This window comes from Saimiri boliviensis, chromosome 7, assembly GCF_048565385.1.
Source record: "Saimiri boliviensis isolate mSaiBol1 chromosome 7, mSaiBol1.pri, whole genome shotgun sequence".
Classification (NCBI taxonomy): domain Eukaryota; kingdom Metazoa; phylum Chordata; class Mammalia; order Primates; family Cebidae; genus Saimiri; species Saimiri boliviensis.
In genome coordinates this window covers 81552314-81571732 of record NC_133455.1, presented here as the reverse complement: position 1 = coordinate 81571732, position 19419 = coordinate 81552314, and the positions used below count along the sequence as shown (strand labels likewise).

General features: G+C 41.0%; 1 long non-coding RNA gene across 2 annotated transcripts in view; it reads right to left on the bottom strand.

The window, feature by feature from the left end:
• Window positions 1–17846, bottom strand: part of LOC141585004 (uncharacterized) — a 227767-nt gene extending 209921 nt beyond the window's left edge. For both annotated transcript variants that reach the window (XR_012518286.1, XR_012518287.1), the window contains exons 1-2: window positions 17468–17846; window positions 1901–1999 (exon numbers count right to left, since the gene is read on the bottom strand). This is a non-coding gene — a long non-coding RNA (uncharacterized LOC141585004). The remainder of the gene's footprint in view (window positions 1–1900; window positions 2000–17467) is intronic.
• Between the last annotated feature and the right edge of the window lie 1573 nt (window positions 17847–19419).

The following is a 19419-nucleotide window of genomic DNA, read 5'->3' as shown; positions in this document are numbered from 1 at the left end:
AGCCTGTACATTTTGGGACACGTTTGCTACATGGCTAGCATTACCTAATGCAGCAACCAGCATTAATATTCTGTCAGTACTATTGTAAAACTGTTCAGGCAAGCAGTTGGCTTTCTCTAACAGCCATCCAGCATGTTCAATATCACAGGCCTAAATCCAAATTTTATCCTTCATAAGAAATAAAACCCAAACATAATGAAAGATGAAAGTAAATAATAGTGAAAGGAATCAAAGGGTTATAGTTACATGCAATGAAGACCTCAGTTGTTCATTTACTAAAGCTAAAACTATCCAAAATAACACACAGCTTTATGTGAAAACGAGAATTGAATACAATGAGAACAGACAATTTTCATTTTAGAGATACAATACCAAAAGCAAGTCAACCTGAAAGGTAGGACATGTAGAAACAATTAGAAGACAACATGCAATAATGCCCTTTATGGCTATTTTTTTTAATGTCTGTTCCCAATCTCTGACTTTAAACTTAATCTTCACTTTTATCTCTAGCATATAGCACAGAATCTGCTATATATCAGGTTCTCAGAAGAATATTTCTGCATAAATAAGACTTGCCTAACCTTGCAATTCTATCTTAGCACTGTCTCACTGCTGTTTCCCATATATGTGTCTTATCAGCTTCTTGGAGCACAAGGGCTATGCCAGCTGCCACCTGATTCCCCAACAGCAAATATGTCTATGTGTGTATGTGCACACACGTGTCTGTGTGTATGTGCGTTAAAGATGCTGAATGTTTCAGTAAGCTAATTTCTTTAGATAAATTAGGAAATTTGAATATGAAGTAGCCATTAGATGATACCAAGGAATAATTATTAATTTTGCTAGGTATGATAATGGCATTGTGGCTACACAAGAATATATCTATTTTTTTAAAGACATACAAACTAAACTATGTAAAATGAAAAGCCACGGTACCTGAGATTTACTTATAGATTTTGATGAAATCTAGTAATTGTTGGATCTGGATAATAGATACACGAGTTTATTAATCCACTGTCCATATTTTCATATACGTATGTGCAGTTAATGATAAAGAATTTTTAAAATACTATTAGTCATTCACATTTCACAATGAATCTATTCCAACAAAGGAAGGGTAGAAAGGACAATGTAAAATCACAAGAACACAGTTCAAAATCAAGATCTAGCACCTTAGAAAAAAGTCTCAATAAGAGTCTCAGCTTCCTCATCTGTACAATAGAGATAAATTATCTCTGATCCATTTTAAGTGACTAGACTATTGTAATTTTAAAATGAGAGAATGTGTACAAGGGCATTTAGAACAAGATCTTTAAAGTGGCTCTGTGGCACAATGGATAGTGCATTGGACCTGTAGCGAAGAATAAAATCTTTATCTAAAGTACTATGTCACTGCAATAATAATTCAGGCAGAGCCTAAATGGTATCTGCAGAACACCAGGCAGATGATGACATAAAGTCCCCCTTTGGGGTGACATAGCCACATCCTGTACTGGTTGGGGGCAGTGAGGCCGCTAGACGGGGGGAAAAAATGGACAGGATAGGGTAGGTGAAGCACAGCTGGATTTCTGCTCACTCTCTCCAGGCTAAGTAGGTGCTTTGGGTAACCCTACAAACTCCCTATCCTTTCTCTGTGATCCTAGATGTAATCCAGTCTTTTCCTTGTAACTAGGTGGAGCAGCCTCTCTTCCTGAGTTTGAGTAGAGTGGAAGAGAGAGGTGGAGGGATAGGAGGAGATGGATTTGGCAGTAGGTGCCTTTCTGCCTGGTGTGTTCCAAAGAGCAATGATGGACAAACTCCCACCCGGTCCACTGCAAAGCAGGTGAGACAGAGCACCAGGAGGTGGAGCATAGTTCCAAGAGGGAAAGGAGAAGGACTCAGCAATGTGACTACTACTTACTTCCTTCAGTCTTGCCTTGGGCTGGCCCAAAGTCTTACCATCCTCCACGCGAAGCTGCCTTGCAGTTGAAAGATGGGTAAACCATGCGAACTAACAGACCTGAACCAGAAGCAAGAGAAACAGTCTTGGGTCAGGTTTCTGTTTCCCATTCTCAATTGACTTGCTGCAAATTATTAAACCAAAGGCCATTATCACAACATCATAAACCTTATTTCTAATTAAGATGATGTATACCTCTTTCAGAATTATACATTCCAATTAGCAGGGAATAAGGTTATTTCTATTGTGCACTGGCATGCTAAAATTATCCTTAAAAAGTTTTTAAAAATACTTCAATTATTGAAAATATTAGTCTTCTGTCAGGCTTGTTCTGAAATATAGGTTCTTTATATTCCACTTAATAGAATTATGGCTTCATTAAATATATTTGTTTGTAAAAAATATAGTCTTCGATATGTTAAAATATTGTCTCTCAATGTTTTGTTTTCTTTTGTTTTGAGATGGAGTCTCACTCTGTCACCCAGGCTGGAGTGCAGTGGTGCCATCTTGGCTCACTGCAACCTCTGCCTCCTGGGTTCAAGCAATTCTCCTACCTCAGCCTCCTGAGTAGCTGGGATTACAGGTGCCCACCACCACGACCAGCTAATTTTTGTATTTTCGTAGAGACAAGGTTTCACCCTGTTGACCAAGCTGGTCTTGAACTCCTGACCTCAGGTGATCAGCCCGCCTCAGCCTCCCAAAGTGCTGAGATTAAGAGTGTGAGCCACTGCACCCAACCATCTCTCAACTAGCAGCACATATATACATCAGCTGTGAGTTCTGCAATCTTTCATATCCCATATGCATGTTATTTGCATCTAAAAAATTCACCTGACCTTATCATGGAAGATAATTTTACCCAAGGGAGACACACAAGACCTGGCATTAGATTTTCTATGTTATTTCCCTATCATGTAATTACTCAGTGCATATATATACACATACACACACATATACATACTTTAAGTTCTGGGGTACTCAGTGCTTTTTAAAAAGTGCTATGTGCTCTACAGAAAGATGATCCCACCACAATATAATATTAACTCTCTTCTAGAGACACACGTAGTCACCCACGGTTCATCTTGCCCACTGCTCAGAAAACCAATGCACCAAGAACAGTGGGTTTTTGCAATAGAGAAAGAATTTAATAAATGCAGAGCCAGCTAAGCAAGAGAACAGGATTTTATTATTACTCAAATCAGCTCCCTGAAAATTTGGAGGCTAGGGGTTTTAAATGATAGTTTGGCAGGCAGGAGTCTAGGAAATGGGGAATGCTGATTGGTTGGGTCACGAACGAAATCATGGGGGGCGGTCAAAGCTGCCTTCTTGCACTGCGTCAATTTCTAGGTGGGGCCTACAAGACCAGATGAAGCAGTTTATCAGTATAGGTGGCACCAGCTGGTCTGGTTTAAGATCCTACCAGAATGTAGGATCTTAAAAATACCTCAAACACCAGTCTTAAGTTTTACAGTAGAGATGTTATCCATTGGAGCAACTCGGGAGGTTAGAAATCTTGTGGCCTCTGGCTGCATGACTCCTGAGCCATAATTTCTAATCCTGTGGCTAATTTGTTAGTTTTACAAAGGTAGTCAGATCCACAAACTAGGAGGGGGTTTGTCATCTTTGTTTCTAAGTTAAACTAAACTCTTCCTATAGTTAGCCTACTCCCAGGAATGAACAAGGGCAGCTTAGGGTAAGAGCAACAGGCAATTGGTTAGGTCAGATTTCTTTCACTGTCATAATTTTCTTGTGTCAGCTTTTTCTCACTGTCATAATTTTTGCAAAGGCAGTTTCACACAAACCAGATTAAAAGCTCGGAAACACGGTTTCTAAAAATACAAGGCTAGAACTAGACTTGAATTCCAGTTCTGTCACTCCCTACCTAGTAACTTGACTTCTCTTGCTTTAGGTTTCATCACCTGAAAAATGGGCTGATGTGGAGATTAAGTAAAATAACATAGGCAAAAATTATATCACGTAATAAATAGGTGCTCAGTAAATGCCAACACAATCTTAGTCAATATCCCATATACAATAATGGCTTAATAGGTCATTGAATTAATTGGAAGTGCAGTTCCAAAGATGTTTTTACTAGTTCTGCAAATGAGGAATATTCTTTCTAGAAGGAGTTATGGTTCAGTCAACAACTGGACATGTTCTAGGCAAAATTTCCAATAAGCCAGATTGGCCCTGGTGCCTTCCTTGGTATTGCATGCTGCTTGTACACATCTTGGCACTTTTCTCTCTGCCCCTCCCCCCCACCCTGTCTCACGGAGGCTCCAGAAATGCTGTCCTTTGTTGTCTCCCATTATAACCTTCAAGAAGCCTTAGAGTCCCCAGAAATCAATCTGGTTAAAAATCAGTTCTTATCTGTCAATGAGTGTCTAACCCACCCAGAGATATGTGCATTTTAAAAAGAAGGCCAGGACGATAATTCAGACAAAGAACAAATTGGCAGAATTTCAGGTAGCACATCAAACAGAAGACTTTTTTTTTTTTTTTTTTTTTTTTTTTTTGCCATGGGAGAGGCCTCTAGGGACAAGGACAGGTTAGGACCAGGACCCCTTAAATTATAGCATTTAGGCTGCTCATGGGGCCCTGACTGCCCAATGAGCAAAGTGTGCATTCATTCCTGAGTGTGGCTTCCTCTGGGGAAGAAAGAGGTTAACACTCTAGGAGCCTTTTCTCTGTATGTTTTTCTCCCCAAGCACCATAACTCTGACTATAAGAAATGTCAGTTAAAAGTATGAAAATCAAGGTTTCATCCCACAGAAAAATTTAAATACTGTAACTTCAGTAGCAGTTTTATCCTAAAGTGGATTTAGGAATTTATGGTAAAAGAATTTATGATAAAAGAACATTTTTCTTCAGATAAGAAATTACTGAATTCCAAAAGTAATTTCACTTCCAGAAAAAATAAAAATAATTTCCAGAAACTAGGAATTACTTGCATTATAATCATAAATGCTTATAGATGATTAAGAAGAATAGAATAGGCCCAGAATGGTGAAATCTACAAATAATCCCTGGATTTTACTATTTGCCATCTTTTTTTTTTTTTTTTTTTTTTTTTTTTTTGAGACGGAGTTTCGCTCTTGTTACCCAGGCTGGAGTGCAATGGCACGATCTCGGCTCACCGCAACCTCCGCCTCCTGGGTTCAGGTAATTCTCCTGCCTCAGCCTCCTGAGTAGCTGGGATTACAGGCACGTGCCACCATGCCCAGCTAATTTTTTGTATTTTTAGTAGAGACAGGGTTTCACCATGTTGACCAGGATGGTCTCGATCTCTTGACCTCATGATCCACCCGCCTCGGCCTCCCAAAGTGCTGGGATTACAGGCGTGAGCCACCGCGCCCGGCCCTATTTGCCATCTTTTTCAACCTATCTTACCTCAAATGTTTTTATTTAAAAAAAGCTAAACAGTTTTACAAATCCTAGCACACAATAACCCCCAAATGAATTATGATGGTAGTAACACTGGTGGAGAAGTTAATGAGAACAGGAAAAGTGTAAATAGGGCAAGGGGTACATCTATTAACTAAATGACATCTGAATCATCATTTACAATTTTGCATCAAATAAAATCCCTGACCTTGGTTTTGATAGTGCAGGAAACAGTATTTTCACACCAATGCTGTGGGAATATATATTACGATTTACAAAGCTATCATTTCCTTTTGTTTCTCTTGTCTCAAATGATTTTTTTACCTTTCATTTCTTATAGCTCAATGCAGAGAATGATGGAAACCTTTCCCTAAACGTTTCCAGCAAACCTGGCTGACATCTGTCCCTTTAGATGAAGTTAGGTGAGGATATCAAGGGAAACTAGAATCTGTCCTTATCTTCTTGAAATATCACTTGCAGAAAATAGGCATTAACTCCTCTGAAGCACAGTGAGAATTTTTCTTCAAAGCCTCTTCACACCCTACCTCAATTATGGCCTCACTGATGCTCTCTGGGAAAAAGTGTTTTGGAGGAATGAGAACTGCCAACATGAATAGTGCCACCAGAAATGCTGGTGCCAGACCCCCCAGGTGGTTTGCATGTCAAGAATGACCTCCCAGAGAGCTTGTTCTCCTAGAAATGTAAATAAACACACCTGGTTCTCCTTCACACTTAAGATAAGCCAAGAGCTCTGAGTCCAGTTCCTTACCTCTGGGGGTGAAGACCACCACACCTGGCCAGAACAGTCCCAGGCCTCTCCAAGGCCACTCCCCCTTGTCGGCTGTTCTCAAAGTGTTGCCCCTGGCTGCTTTTACCACTCCTGACTTAATGTAAGGTCAGATCTTACATTCATTCTCACTCACTTTATCAGTGAGTCTTTATTCCTCAGATACCTCCATTCTCTCTTCCTTGTTACAGGTACCACAGTGCTTTAGAGAAATACAGAGTAGCTGGGTTGAACATCTTGCCTGCAAGGAGCTACTGAAGCCCTAGAGACGAAGGCTTCTTGCTTTTAATCTAGAGGTTGCCTCACCTTTTCCCCCTTTTCACTTTTCCAACAACTCTTCAACTATTTTCCATAATAAATGCCCTCTACTGCCTGGCATGGGTTCTGTTTTCCAGACTGGATGCTGACCATTGCAAATAAGCCTCAGCAATGGTTGAGTTCTCCAGGTTTTTGCTGATGCTGAAGAACAGATGATGGTGGGGGTCAGGACACACCACACCAAAATCTGACTGCAGGAGACCAGAATATGCCACCCTAAAATGTGCCTTTTCATCATATTGATTATTTTGAGCTGGTTGTTTTGAGAAACTGCAGGCAGAACATTTCCCAAAAGTTACCCTTTTATAAGAGAAATTTACACCAATAAAGGAAACTTCCATTTGTAGTGGTGTTTGCCTCTCTGCACCAGAAAGAAAAAGACAACTAAATCTCTAGGGACTCAATCAACCAAAAAGACATAAGAAACCTTACTTTGTTTAAAGTGCTGTTCATGGCCATCTCCTCTTAATTTGCCCTTTTCTCCCACCTGCCTATAATTTCCCTCAATGCCAAATCCCTATTCTTTACTGTAATTCTGGGTGACACCCACTTCTTTAAGTACCATACTTTTGTGGGACTCCCATGCACAAGTACATAATTAACACTGTTTTATTCTGTTAATCCTATGTCAGTTTAATTTCTAGACCAGCAAGAACCTGGAAAGATAGAAGGAGGCATTGTTTCCTCCTCTGCAATGGTTTTGCCTGGCCCTTTACGATGTACTCTGGTCCCTGTGTATCTTCTAGCTACCGTGATCTATTTCTATCCACAGAACACCAAAGACTGGTGAGGGGAGGAGTGTCCCATACTAACCAGTTCTCTAACTCTCAGGACACCAACTGGGTGTCCTACCATTCAATTCAATTCAATTCTGACACTATGTACCTGGAGCTAGCATCCGATTCCATAGGTTAAGGGCCCAGCCCCACAACAAGACTTACCTTGTTTGCAGATGATGCCAATCACAAGTTCAGACCTCCCATGCTCTGACCAACTGTTGGCTATAAATAAGGGGTTCCCATTTTGACAAATGGACATTTTGAGGTGCTCAAAGTTAAAACAGAACCAGGCAGCATGGCTGAGCGAGGGAGCAGTCACTTACTCTGTGTTCTCAGAGAGATACTGTAAAAGTACCACAGGACTTCCCTTTCTACAATTAAGTCAAACCAGTTCCTGTTGCTGGTACCAAGACAAACTGTGGCCTGAAACACCCCTACTGGCTGTTAGAATCATCTGACAGAGACTTCTGGTGTTGGGCTTGGAAGCCAACCAATCATATATCAGCTGTATTAACCAATCAGGGCTCAGCTATATTGACCAATCAGAACTTAGCTGTGCCAACCAATCATAACTAAGTGAGTTTCAATCCTCCATTTGTATAAACAGAGCTGGTTGGGAATCTGGACCTGCATTTTGCTGTAAAACTCAAACTCTCTCTTTTTTTCTCTGGAAGGTAGCTTACTTTTACTCCAAAGGCTGCTTCTGCTGGTTTGCAAACTATTTACTGAAAAAAAATTCTCTTTCCTCCAAATTCCTTTTTCAGAACTTTTTTTCACAGCTCCTAGCAAACTCACAGAACTCAGGAAAACACTGCTTACACTTACAGGCTTCTTCTAAGGATACAACTCAAGAACAGCCACATGGAAGAACTGCATTGGGCAAGGCATGTGGGAAGGAGTGTGGAACTTCCATGTTCTCTCTGGGTGCCCCACCCTCCAAGCACATCAACTTAAAAGCACTCCAAACGCTGTCATTTAGGGTTTTTATAAAAATTTCATTATGAGGGCATAATTGATTAAATCATTGACCATTGGTGATTGACTTAATCTACAGCCCCTCTCCTCTCTTCAAAAATTAGGGAGTGGGGCTGAAAGTTCCAGCCCTCTCATTATGGCTTCATCTTTATGGTGAGCAGCCCCCAGCTTTCTAGGGGCCCCAGCCATGAATCATCTCATTAACATGCAAAAGACATTCATCACTGTGGGGACTGCATGGGTCCTAGAAGCTCTGTGTCAGGGTTCTGGGACTAAGACAAAATATAACAAAAGGTGTTTATATTACTCCTATCATTCAGGAAATTACCAGGATTTTAGTTCCTGGCTCTGGGCCAGGAACTGGGAGTGAAAACCAAATATATATTCTATATCACAATATCACCCTGGCCTTCAGGGACACTGAGCTGACATCTGCTATTACAGTCCGTGATTCCAGTCACTTGCTTCCATTTAACAGGTCCTCAAATTATTCATTTATTTCTTCTGATTCTTAGCCCCTCATGGTACTCTGACCTCTGAGTGTCTCCAAACCCCCTCACTGGGGAACACAGAGGCTCTGTGATATCCTGAGCAGGTTGTGGTTGCCCACAGCCTCAGGCTCATCTCTCTTTCCTGTTATCTCTGTTTCTCTCTCTCTCTCTTCCCCCCCCACCCCCCCAACTCTATCCCATTCTACCCTATTGCCCTTTCTTTCACCTTCTGGGATATGGTGCCAATTTAAATGCAGAAGCTTGCATTCTTCCCGAAGCTCTTGAAGGGAAGAAGAAGAAAACCTTTTTTCTCTATCTATATTAGGTTTTCTGGCTGGGGTCCTATAAATCAGTCTTGCAAAAGATTAAAAAAAGAAAAACAAACGTAAGTTTAACACATGTATGTGCACATGGGAGCACCCAGTGATAAGTAACCCCAAGGGACGGATAGAGAAAAACAAACATAAGTTTAACACATGTATGTGCACATGGGAGCACCCAGTGATAATTAACCCCAAGGGACGGATAGAGAAAAACAAACGTAAGTTTAACACATTTATGTGCACATGGGAGCACCCAGTGATAAGTAACCCCAAGGGACGGATAGAACTTGGGCTTGTATAACATCTTAGGCTAAATAAAGGAAAGAAAGTTTGAGCTTCTGGGTGGTCAAGTTATGGGAAGATAACCAGGAGAAGTATCCTAACCAAGGGTTGTTTAGTAAGGTTATAAAGATTTAACTATGTGCCTTCTCCATTGATAAGAGCTGTTAAGAATCCTACTCGTCCTGCTATGGTGGAGGGAGACACCTTTTACAAATGGAAATTTCCTTTATAAATGTAATCTTTGTTAGGCCTCCAAGTCCAAGCCTGGCCATTATAGCCTTGGTGACCTGCATGCACAACTCTGGATGGTCCCCAGAAGCCAGAAAGTCTGAGGTAACCACAAGTAACCAGGTGGCCATAGAAAGAAGTCAAACAACTTCTTCCTGCCTCAACTAATTGCTCTCCCCCTGCAACCTGCAGCCTGCAACCATTGTTCCTGCTCAGCCATGTGTAACTCCCCCCCTGGACCTTAGGTTTCTCAAGACCCCCATGTCGTGGACCGTCCGGACGGGTAGGCACGTCTGCCCGGGGGTCTCTCGACCTGCAAGAGGGTCCCAATACCTGGAAGAGGGAGTGCGCCTGAGAAAATAATAAAGACAGAGAGAAAGCGAGGCGTCTGGAGGGCTGATAGGCTGTGCCTAAACAGCAAATTTTATTTTTCAAATGCCAGGAATAAATACACTTTCTTGGCTTTGGTCTACCTCATAGTAAGAGGAAATGCAAATGTATACCTTACATGGCCTATACAAGAGAGAAATCAGATACACAATGGTTGCAAGAGGAAATGCAAATGTATACCTTACATGGCCTATACAATAGAGAAGTCAGATATGCAATCAGTGGTTGTAAAAAGTAACAGAATTTCCTGTAATCACAAAGCTTGTTTGCATCCAGACATTATTCCTCCTGGCTGCAGGTATCTCTGGTTTGATCTTGTTTTAGAACTGAGATGTGAAAAGGTTTTCTGGTTTTGCTCATCAGAATATCTCTTAACCGGATTCTCCTTTGTCTACTCCTAAGTCAACTTAACTCAACTTCCCCATTCAGGAATCTCTGAGTCAGGAATCAAAGCCATCCCTTATGGTGGCATTTGCTTTGCAAATATCGACAGTTAAACCATTAGGCAGTCAGGTAAGTAAAGAAAAGGTTAAAACTTATTCTTAAAGAGAGAGTCATAAAAAGGTTAAAAGCAGGAACTGGTTGCTGGTAGGGGGTTACTCGGTCTAGCAGCAACGCATAGTTTTAGGCCCAAACGATATTGTGGTTGATATTAGAAACTGATCATTCATCTTTCTTCCTGTATTTCCGGATAGCTCGACTGCCTCCAGTAGGAAACTGTGTTTGGGATCAAACTCACCGTATAGTGAGACTCACGCCTTTTAGGGGTCTCACACGGGAATGTTCCCCACACCCCCACCCCTGTAACTATGTAATTTACCGCACACTCCCCTCTGCTTGCAACCGATAACACTCACCCTTATGATCATGCCTATTTGTAATAGATAACCCCTACCCTTGTGACCATGCATCCCATGACGCCCTTTCCCTCCCTGAAATAGATAACCACCTTTAACTGACCACTTGCCCCAACCTATAAAACCAACTCCTAACCCACCACCCTCTGTGGACTCCCTTTTCAGTCTCAGCCCACCTGCACCCAGGTGAATAAACAGTCATTTTGCTCACACAAAGCCTGTATGGGGAGTCTCTTCATTCAGTGCACATGTTTTAACAACCTTTCCTTTACAAAAAGAAAACTGTGCCTTGTTTTGAGAGTTCTCCCTATATCTGCTGGTTCTCAATGGCTTTAGTTCAAAATAACTCATATGCCAAAGAGGTATATATTGGGGTTGCATATTCTGGTGCCCTTTCATATGCTTTATAGAAGTGGGCCACTACTACCGATTTCATTACATTCCCTCATGCTTACACACATTTCTAGACCTCACTTGTTATCACAGTTCAACCCTAAGAGAGTAGGAGAAAGCAAGGACACTGACATCTCTCTCTCTTGCTCCCTGCCTTCTGTCTATCCTTTTCTTCTTCATATTAGAAGAATCTTCTTTTATTTCTCTATCTTGTTTTTCAGGGCCTTGCCTCAGATTATTTCTTTCTCCCCAAATTGTTATTTACACTCGCCACTTTTCTGGGACTCATACTGACAGAAAGGCTGCAAGAAAACATGATTTCAAGTTGGAGGAAAGAGAAATGAAAAATATATTCGTTTAATATTTTAATATACTTCTCTCACTCCATGATCCCCCTGCTACATCTCTTTCAAATGTCCCTCAAAGGACATTTATTCTATGTAGGTCTCTTCTCGTTCTAACAAAGTGAGAGCTAGATCTCTGATCTCCATTTGTCCTCGAGGCCTGTGCTATGCAATATGGTGGGTGCCAGCCACACGTGAATATTGAGCCCTGGAAATGTGGTTTGTCCATTAAGATGTGCTATAAATGCATTAGAATACATACCAGATTTTGAAGACTTAGTATTAAAAAAGAATGTGGTATATTGCATTAATAATTTTTATATTCATTGCATGTTAAAATGATAAATTGGGATAAATAAAATATATTGTTAAATTCAGTGGTCTCTTCTTACATTTTAGCATAGCTATTTTAAAAAACTTTAAATTGGCCAGGTGCAGTGGCTCATGGCTATAATCTCAACACTTCAGAGGCTAGTACTGGAGGATTGCTTAAGGCCAGGAGTTCAAGACCAGCCTGGGCAACACGGTAAAACCACATCACTATAAAAAACAATTTTGAAAAATAGGAAGGCATGGTGGTACACACTGTAGTCTCAGCTACTCAGGAAGCTGAGGTGAGAGAATTCCTTGAGCCCAGGAATTTGAGGTTTCAGTAAGCCATGATCATACCATTGCATTCCAGCCTGGGTAACAAAATGAAACCCCATACTTTAGGGAAAAACAAAACAAAACAAAACTTTAAATTATGCAGGTGTATGCATCATATTTCTATTAGCCAGCTGCCAGCTTCGTGAGACCTAGGACAACTGCTGGTTATTAAGTATTGTACATGTGGCTGGTAGCTAGTGCAGTGGCAGGTGGCCATACCAATTGTTTACTGATATTGGTTTTGGCCAGTGCCCTGACATCAGGAGTGGTTAAATATACATTTTTTTTCTTTTCTTTTCTTTTTTTTTTTCTGGAGATGGAGTCTCGCTCTATTACTCTGAAGTGCAGCAGCGTGATCCCAGCTCACTGCAACCTCCACCTCCCAGGTTCAAGCGATTCTCCTGCCTCAGCCTCCTGAGTAGCTGGGATTACAGGTATGGGCCACCTCACCTGGCTAATTTTTGTATTTTTAGTAAAGATGGGGTTTCACCATGTTGGTCAGGCTGATCTCAAACTCCTGACCTTGTGATCCACCCGCCTCATCCTCTCAAAGTGCTGGGATTACAGGCATGAGCCACCATGCCAGCCTGGTTAAATATTTTTTCAATCACCTGATTGTATTGCCATTAGCTACCGCAGTGCCCACATATAGCAAAGGATGAATGAATGGGTGGATGGGTGAAAACACAAATGATACTTTTTCAGTATCTAAAATTTCCATGCAGCTCTGACATGTGAGATGACTGTATAAATCTTTCACACTATGCAAATTTCCATCCCCTGCCCTGTGACCCAGAAGCCTAAACTTGAGTGATCATCAATGTCAAAGTACAAGAAATTTAAAAAGCCTCCTGCCCCATCCCTTGTGTGGGAGACTGAATTTGCACTTTCAAATGTAGTATCAGATGAGTATCAAGATACACAAACACAATCCATGTGAGTTTTTCTGTCTCCATTCCCAGCCAAAGCTACTGTGAGGAGGCCAACTTCACACAGCGCTGAGCAACAGCTGTTTATACTGAATGATTGTAGAGCCCCAAGAGACACTTCTACCACTAAAATGTCTGTCTTTCTTTTCTGCCCTGGAGAGCTCTTCCCTGTTGACTGTAGGGGTTTGAATTGCATAACCACATAATTCAGGTGTTGAAGTCCTAATCCCCAATACTTCAGAATGTAAACCTGTTTGGCAATAGGGTTGCTGTAGATCTAATTAGACGAGGTCTTCCCGGAGTAGGGTGGGCCTCTAGTCCAACAGGACTTGAGTCCTTATAAAAAGGGGAAATTTGAAGTCAGACATGCACACCAGGAGGAGACAATGTGAAGATGAAGGCAGAGATTGGGATGGTGTAGCAAAAACCACAGAACGCCAGAGACTACCAGCAAACCCCCAGAGGCTGGGAGGGAGGCATAAAACAGATTCTTCTTCACAGAAGGAACTAAGCCTGCCAACATCTTGATCTCAGATATCTAGTCTTCAGAGCTGTGAGGCAATAAATTTCTGATGTTAAAGTCACATAGCTCGTGGCACTTTGTTACAGCAGCCCTAGCAAATTAATACACTTTCTTGATCTAAATCAGAACTCCTAATTCTTCCTCATACCACTTCCTTTGTGGTACTTACCAAATTTGTAAATATTTTTCCCTGTGTGTCTGTCTGTGTAATGTCTATGTCCCCGTTTTTCTCCTAGCTCAATGCAACACCAGTGTCTATTTTGTTCACCACTGTCCACCCAACATCTAGAAATGAAGAGTCCCTTCATATGCACTTTTTGATGAATACCTGGACTGTCCGGCCATTGGAACCAGAAACGCAACTGTTACAGGACCACAGGCAGCACTCCTCAGGAAGAAAAGCCAGAATGCCGGACGGCGCATGCAGACAGGCTGTCTCAGCAGCCCTCCTTCAACAAGGTAAAGGTGAAGGTTAGCACTGACCTAATTGGCACAGCCTAGTCTATTGGGCTCTCTAACTGGATCATGAAGAGATCAGGAGCCCGAAGTAAGTTCTAGAACTAGAACCCCATTCCACTGGAGTCGGCAGACCTAAAGGAAGCATCACAGTATCCATGAGGCAGGAGGAGTGTTCCTCTAGAATAACAGCACTAAGCAAGCACAAGGCGCCCAGTGAAAGGAAGCCAGCTGAAGGGAGACAAGCAGAAATTATCACAGTGGTTACCACTTGTTGAGTATCAAGTGAGTGCCATGCTGAATACTTTACTTACATTATTTCATTAAATCCCCACAAGAGACTCACCACCAAGTACTATTATTCTCCTTTTATGTGAGAAACTGAAGTTTAGAGAGTTGAAGCAATTTGGCCAAGGGCACACAGTTAATGAATGATAAGCTAGAATTTAAAACCAGAAAATCTGCTGTTTTGATACTTTTCCCAGCTTTGTAGCCTTGCATAGAGCTGGGCTTGATGACTTTCTTTCATGCTCTGATTACCAAAATCTGAAAAACCTACGTGTTTTTAGAAAGCATTACTTACTGATAATTGCTAGTCTATCTCCACCTGTTAGAGAGCAAATGTCTTGAGACAGCAAGACTTGTGTCTTCTCTGTATTTGCATACCCAAACTTATTAGGATTTCCATCCAGTGAATGGTAGGAACTCAAAAATGTTTGTGTTAGGAATGAATTAAATAAGCCCTTGTTGACCACCTAGATGTACTTTAACAGAAATCAACGTTAAAAAAAAAACCTTCATGTTAGAAAAAGAACCCTTACAAAATTACTGCACTAAAATTAAGCACTTATCTTTTCCAATATTCAGTTGCAAAGTACTGCAATACAGTTAAAGTTTCCTTGAACAAAAAACTATTCAGCGCTGCCCTATGGAAAGTTCCCACCCTTAGTTTTACAAGCTTCCTTTCTCTATGAATTAATTTTCCTCTTCTAGCTGCTTATGCTCAACTCTCCGCTGGATTCTCTTTCGCATACCTATCCCAATTTTGCTTGCTAAACCAGGAACTTTTTGTTTTAAGAAAATATTCAAGGTAATCAAACAGCAGATATTTTCAAATTAAATCCCTCTAAAAGCAAATCCTATTAGGATTAGACCGTTGTTGATGATAAACCTTGAAATAACTCTCTCCCCTAATAAAGAAATCAGAAATCAACTGGCAGGTGCATAAGCAGGATACCAAATTCCCATTCCCCAGCCAAGCTCCTGTGAAATTGTTTGTTGATGAATGTCCTTTAAAAAATTTTTTTGTAACTTCACCTTATCTTAAGAGAAGGAAAAGCTGCCAAATGCCAACTTGAAGAATACTGTACACAATGCTAAACATAAAAGAGTTGGGGAATGTCAGGGGCTATTTCAAAAATTAGTCTCAAATACAGTCTGTAGCAGGCGTCCCCAAACTTTTTACACAGGGGGCCAGTTCACTGTCCCTCAGACCGTTGGAGGGCCGCCACATACTGTGCTCCTCTTACTGACCACCAGTGAAAGAGGTGCCCCTTCCTGAAGTGCAGCAAAGGGCTGGATAAATGGCCTCAGGGGGCTGCATGCGGCCCGCGGGCGGTAGTTTGGGGATGCCTGGTCTGTAGTATCCTCATATGTCTAGAAAACAGCATGGCAGCCATGTTGGTTTACAGCAAAAGCAATAATTCTAGGTTCAAAAGCCCAACCCACAATAGCACTGGTAAATCTCAGCACCTGTCAACTGGAGGCCAACCTATTTAACATTCCTGCGCTCAGCAGCACAAACTCAGAAAATGAGAAGCTAAGTGGAAAAGCAAGTGATCAGTGGAGTTGAAAGTACTTCTGCTCTCTCTTTTGATATGACTTGGAAGTCAAATATTACAATGAAAGAGCTCACCCACGCCTCAAATCTTGAGTAGTAACTCCTGCTGGTCCTTAAATTCTACAATGGGAGGCTTGATGGGCAAAACGCTTGCATTTTGTACTTTAATATTTATGATGTTCTATCGCCACCTCCTGGAAGAAAAGACCAAGAACGCAAAAAAAAGGGGTGCTTAGGATTTCATGGCTTCCAGTGAAGATAAATTACTTCAAATTTTCAAGAAAGGTAAAGACATTCTGCAGCCACTGACAATTCCATTTCAGATGAATTAGCATAATGTTGGGCAAACAGAAAGGCTAAAAGGAAAATGTTCAGGACTCCAGCGTCAGTTATTTGCAAGGAAAAGATAACATCAAACCTATGAGTAATAAGCCTTTAGAGTTGCCAATCCCCAGGGAAGATTTGAGTTCTCATTAGTAAAGAGAGATGAGATCCCATTTTGCAAGAGTCAATAGCACTGCAGGAACACAGAGGGATATTATAAAAATAATTTCCACACTTGGCTTTGAAAATAATCATCCTTATCTTTGCATTTTAAGTCTCAGAATTTGGCAAAAGAGTTCTAAGGATTTTAAAACATTAAAAACAAGACTCAGAATGTTCCCAGATTAACTCTCATTTCTCAGACTATCTTGTTGGAGTTACTTAGACACATGGCACAAACAAAGCCAAATGAACTGAAATATTTGACTTTCTCTACACAAGATCTTATCAATCTTTGTTTCTCAAGGTTTGGTTTGCATGATGACAAAGGAACACAGTCGAATACTTAAAAGTATTATTTTAAAACACACTTTGATCTTGATAATTATGTCTTTTCCATCAATATCTTTATTCAGTAAGTGAAAAAAAAAGTCATACAACTTCAGAGTAGAAAGCATTTCAGTCCAACCACTTCACACTCACAAATCACAGGCTATTCACCCAGGAGGAAAAGCTGCTAAGGTCAATTCTGACTAAACATCACCAGGCAGTTTAAACCATCTGTTCTGTCTAGACATTTTGCCCCCTTCTGCTCAAACATCCTGACTTTTAAGGCATTTAAAGCTTAGTCATCTCACCAACATCCTGAAGTAGGCTGAGATTGCAGATTTCTTTTCTGAACACCAATTATGCTTATTTATAAAACATAGAACACGGAACAGAGAATTTAAGATTTTAAAGCTGCAAGTCACCTTCCTTTTATAACCCACATAAGTGATTTGCTGCTGATACCTGATGGCCTCTTTTGGAAAACAGAAGGTTTGAACACAGCATTGAAATGTGCCAGACTTTCTTTTTTTAATGTGTTCAGCTTCTTTTGAGGGGATATCCTATAAAAGCACTGCAAGAAACATCCAAACGACACAATTCTTACCCCCAAAAACCAACTATGTTGTCTGACTTTGGTTTCCTAGGCTACCCACAAACTGAAAGGAGAGGTACAGTGGTCAAAGAGTCAAGTTGATGTGTACACAGAAGCTTCCCTCTTCCCCTCAGCTCTGCCTCTTTTCAATACTGCTCATGTGATATGATACTTACTTTTTAAGTCAGCCACGTCGTGGGAACACTTTCTAGAGTGATGGCCAGGAGGAGAGCTAATCTTTGTTACTGCCACACCTCTTCTTGAGGCAGGAACCCCGCCTACACAATAGTAAAACAATATTTCAGCATCCCACTCTCCCTTTGAACCCACGTTTGGAGTCATAAGTTCAGTTTTCATAATTGTCCAGAAAACTGAAATGCTTCACTGGCCCACAACCAAACTCTTGGACTCTTTCAAGTCAGCCATCTCCTCCCCTTCATTCCACTTCCTCCCTCACTGTGGAACCGTGCTCGCTTGGACATTCCTGTAGTTTTAGACAGCTTCCTGTTGATCTTTGAGCTATTTGCCAGATGAAGATTTGTACTGTTGGTGTTAAATGATAAATCTGTGTCAAGTGCTAAGACACTTGACCAAGATAGGCTGATGCTATCAATTGAGCACTGTCTCCTGTAACCTGTCGTCTCAATGAGATAGCCATGTTCTAACCTATCAGTAAGGCTATACGAAAGTAAACAGAGTTGTTGGTATAAAATTGATTGTCACTGAGAGGTCATCTTTTATGAAATTCAGAAGTTTCAGAAATGTATCTAAATTGCCACTAATCCTTTCCCTGTAGCATTCACCAGTCTCTGATGAGTTGATTTTAGGCAAATTTCTCACTTTCCACACTCCCAACACAAACTCAACTTCCAGTATACAGAGCTACTTGAAAGTTTCCCTGAATATGCTAGGCATCCCCAGTCAGCATGCTACATAGATGCTTGCTTTTTTGCTCAATGCCTGCCTTTTGACAGGCTGGGTAATGCCTACTTGTCCTCGAACTTCAGCTCAGGAGCTGCCTTTGCTTGTCTTGTCCAAGCAGTCTGCATTTCCTTGCTTTTATGCTCCTACAAGACCCTGTTTATAGCTTCATCACAAGGCCCATCATATGCTGGTAAAATGGTTTTTTCCTCTCACCTGTCATAGGTTCATTCTGAGAAAAGATTAAGAGTTTGACTCTGCAACTCCAGCACCCCAAGCTGTACCTAACATATGGTAGGCATACTGAAAATGTTCGCCAGATGGATGACCATTCCTGATGGCCAAGACATTAAGAAATGGCTGTTTTCCAGTGGCCCACAGCACTATGGACAGCTAAGATGATGGCTGCCTTACCAGTTCAGAGGAGAATAAGACATGCTCACTTACTTTCCGCCCTGTCCTCCTAACATGTATCTGGTGTTCTAAAAGCCCCATTTCCCCATCAGCCAATGTTTTGGACCTATCAAGAATAAATCTTTAATTGAAATATATTAGTCTGTTCCCACATTGCTATAAAAAACTACCTGAGACTGGGTAATTTATGAAGAAAAGAGGTTTAATTGACTCACAGTTCCACAGGCTGTACAGGAAGCATGAGGCTGGAAGGCCTCAAGGAACTTACAATCATCGCAGATGATGAAGGGAAAACAAGCACATCTTACCATAACCAATGAGGAGAGAAAAAGAAGAGGGACGTGCCACACGCTTTTAAACGATCAGATCTCATGAGAATTCACTAACATGAGAACAGCAAGGGGGAACCCACCCCCAGGATCCAGTCACCTCCCACAAGTCCCCTCCTCCAATTCAACATGAGATTTTGGTGGGAACACAAATCTAAACCATATCACGAAGCTTTCATTGAAATGTTTGATTCTTCAAATAAATTACTTTCAAGTCAACGTAAGTGGTCTACAACTCTTGTAAACAAGTTTTCTAAATTTTGATCACATTTTATTAGCAAGTATTGAAATTTTAAATCAAGGCATTCAGTAAGTGGAAGAACGAAAACCTTTAGCTTGCAAAGCTGTTTAGAGAATTAAGGCTATTGAAAACAAAACTTACAGAAGAGCAAATGAAATCTGTCTCTACAAAAACAAGGACGTGAACAAATGTTAACAAATAAAAATTTAAACAGTATACAGGA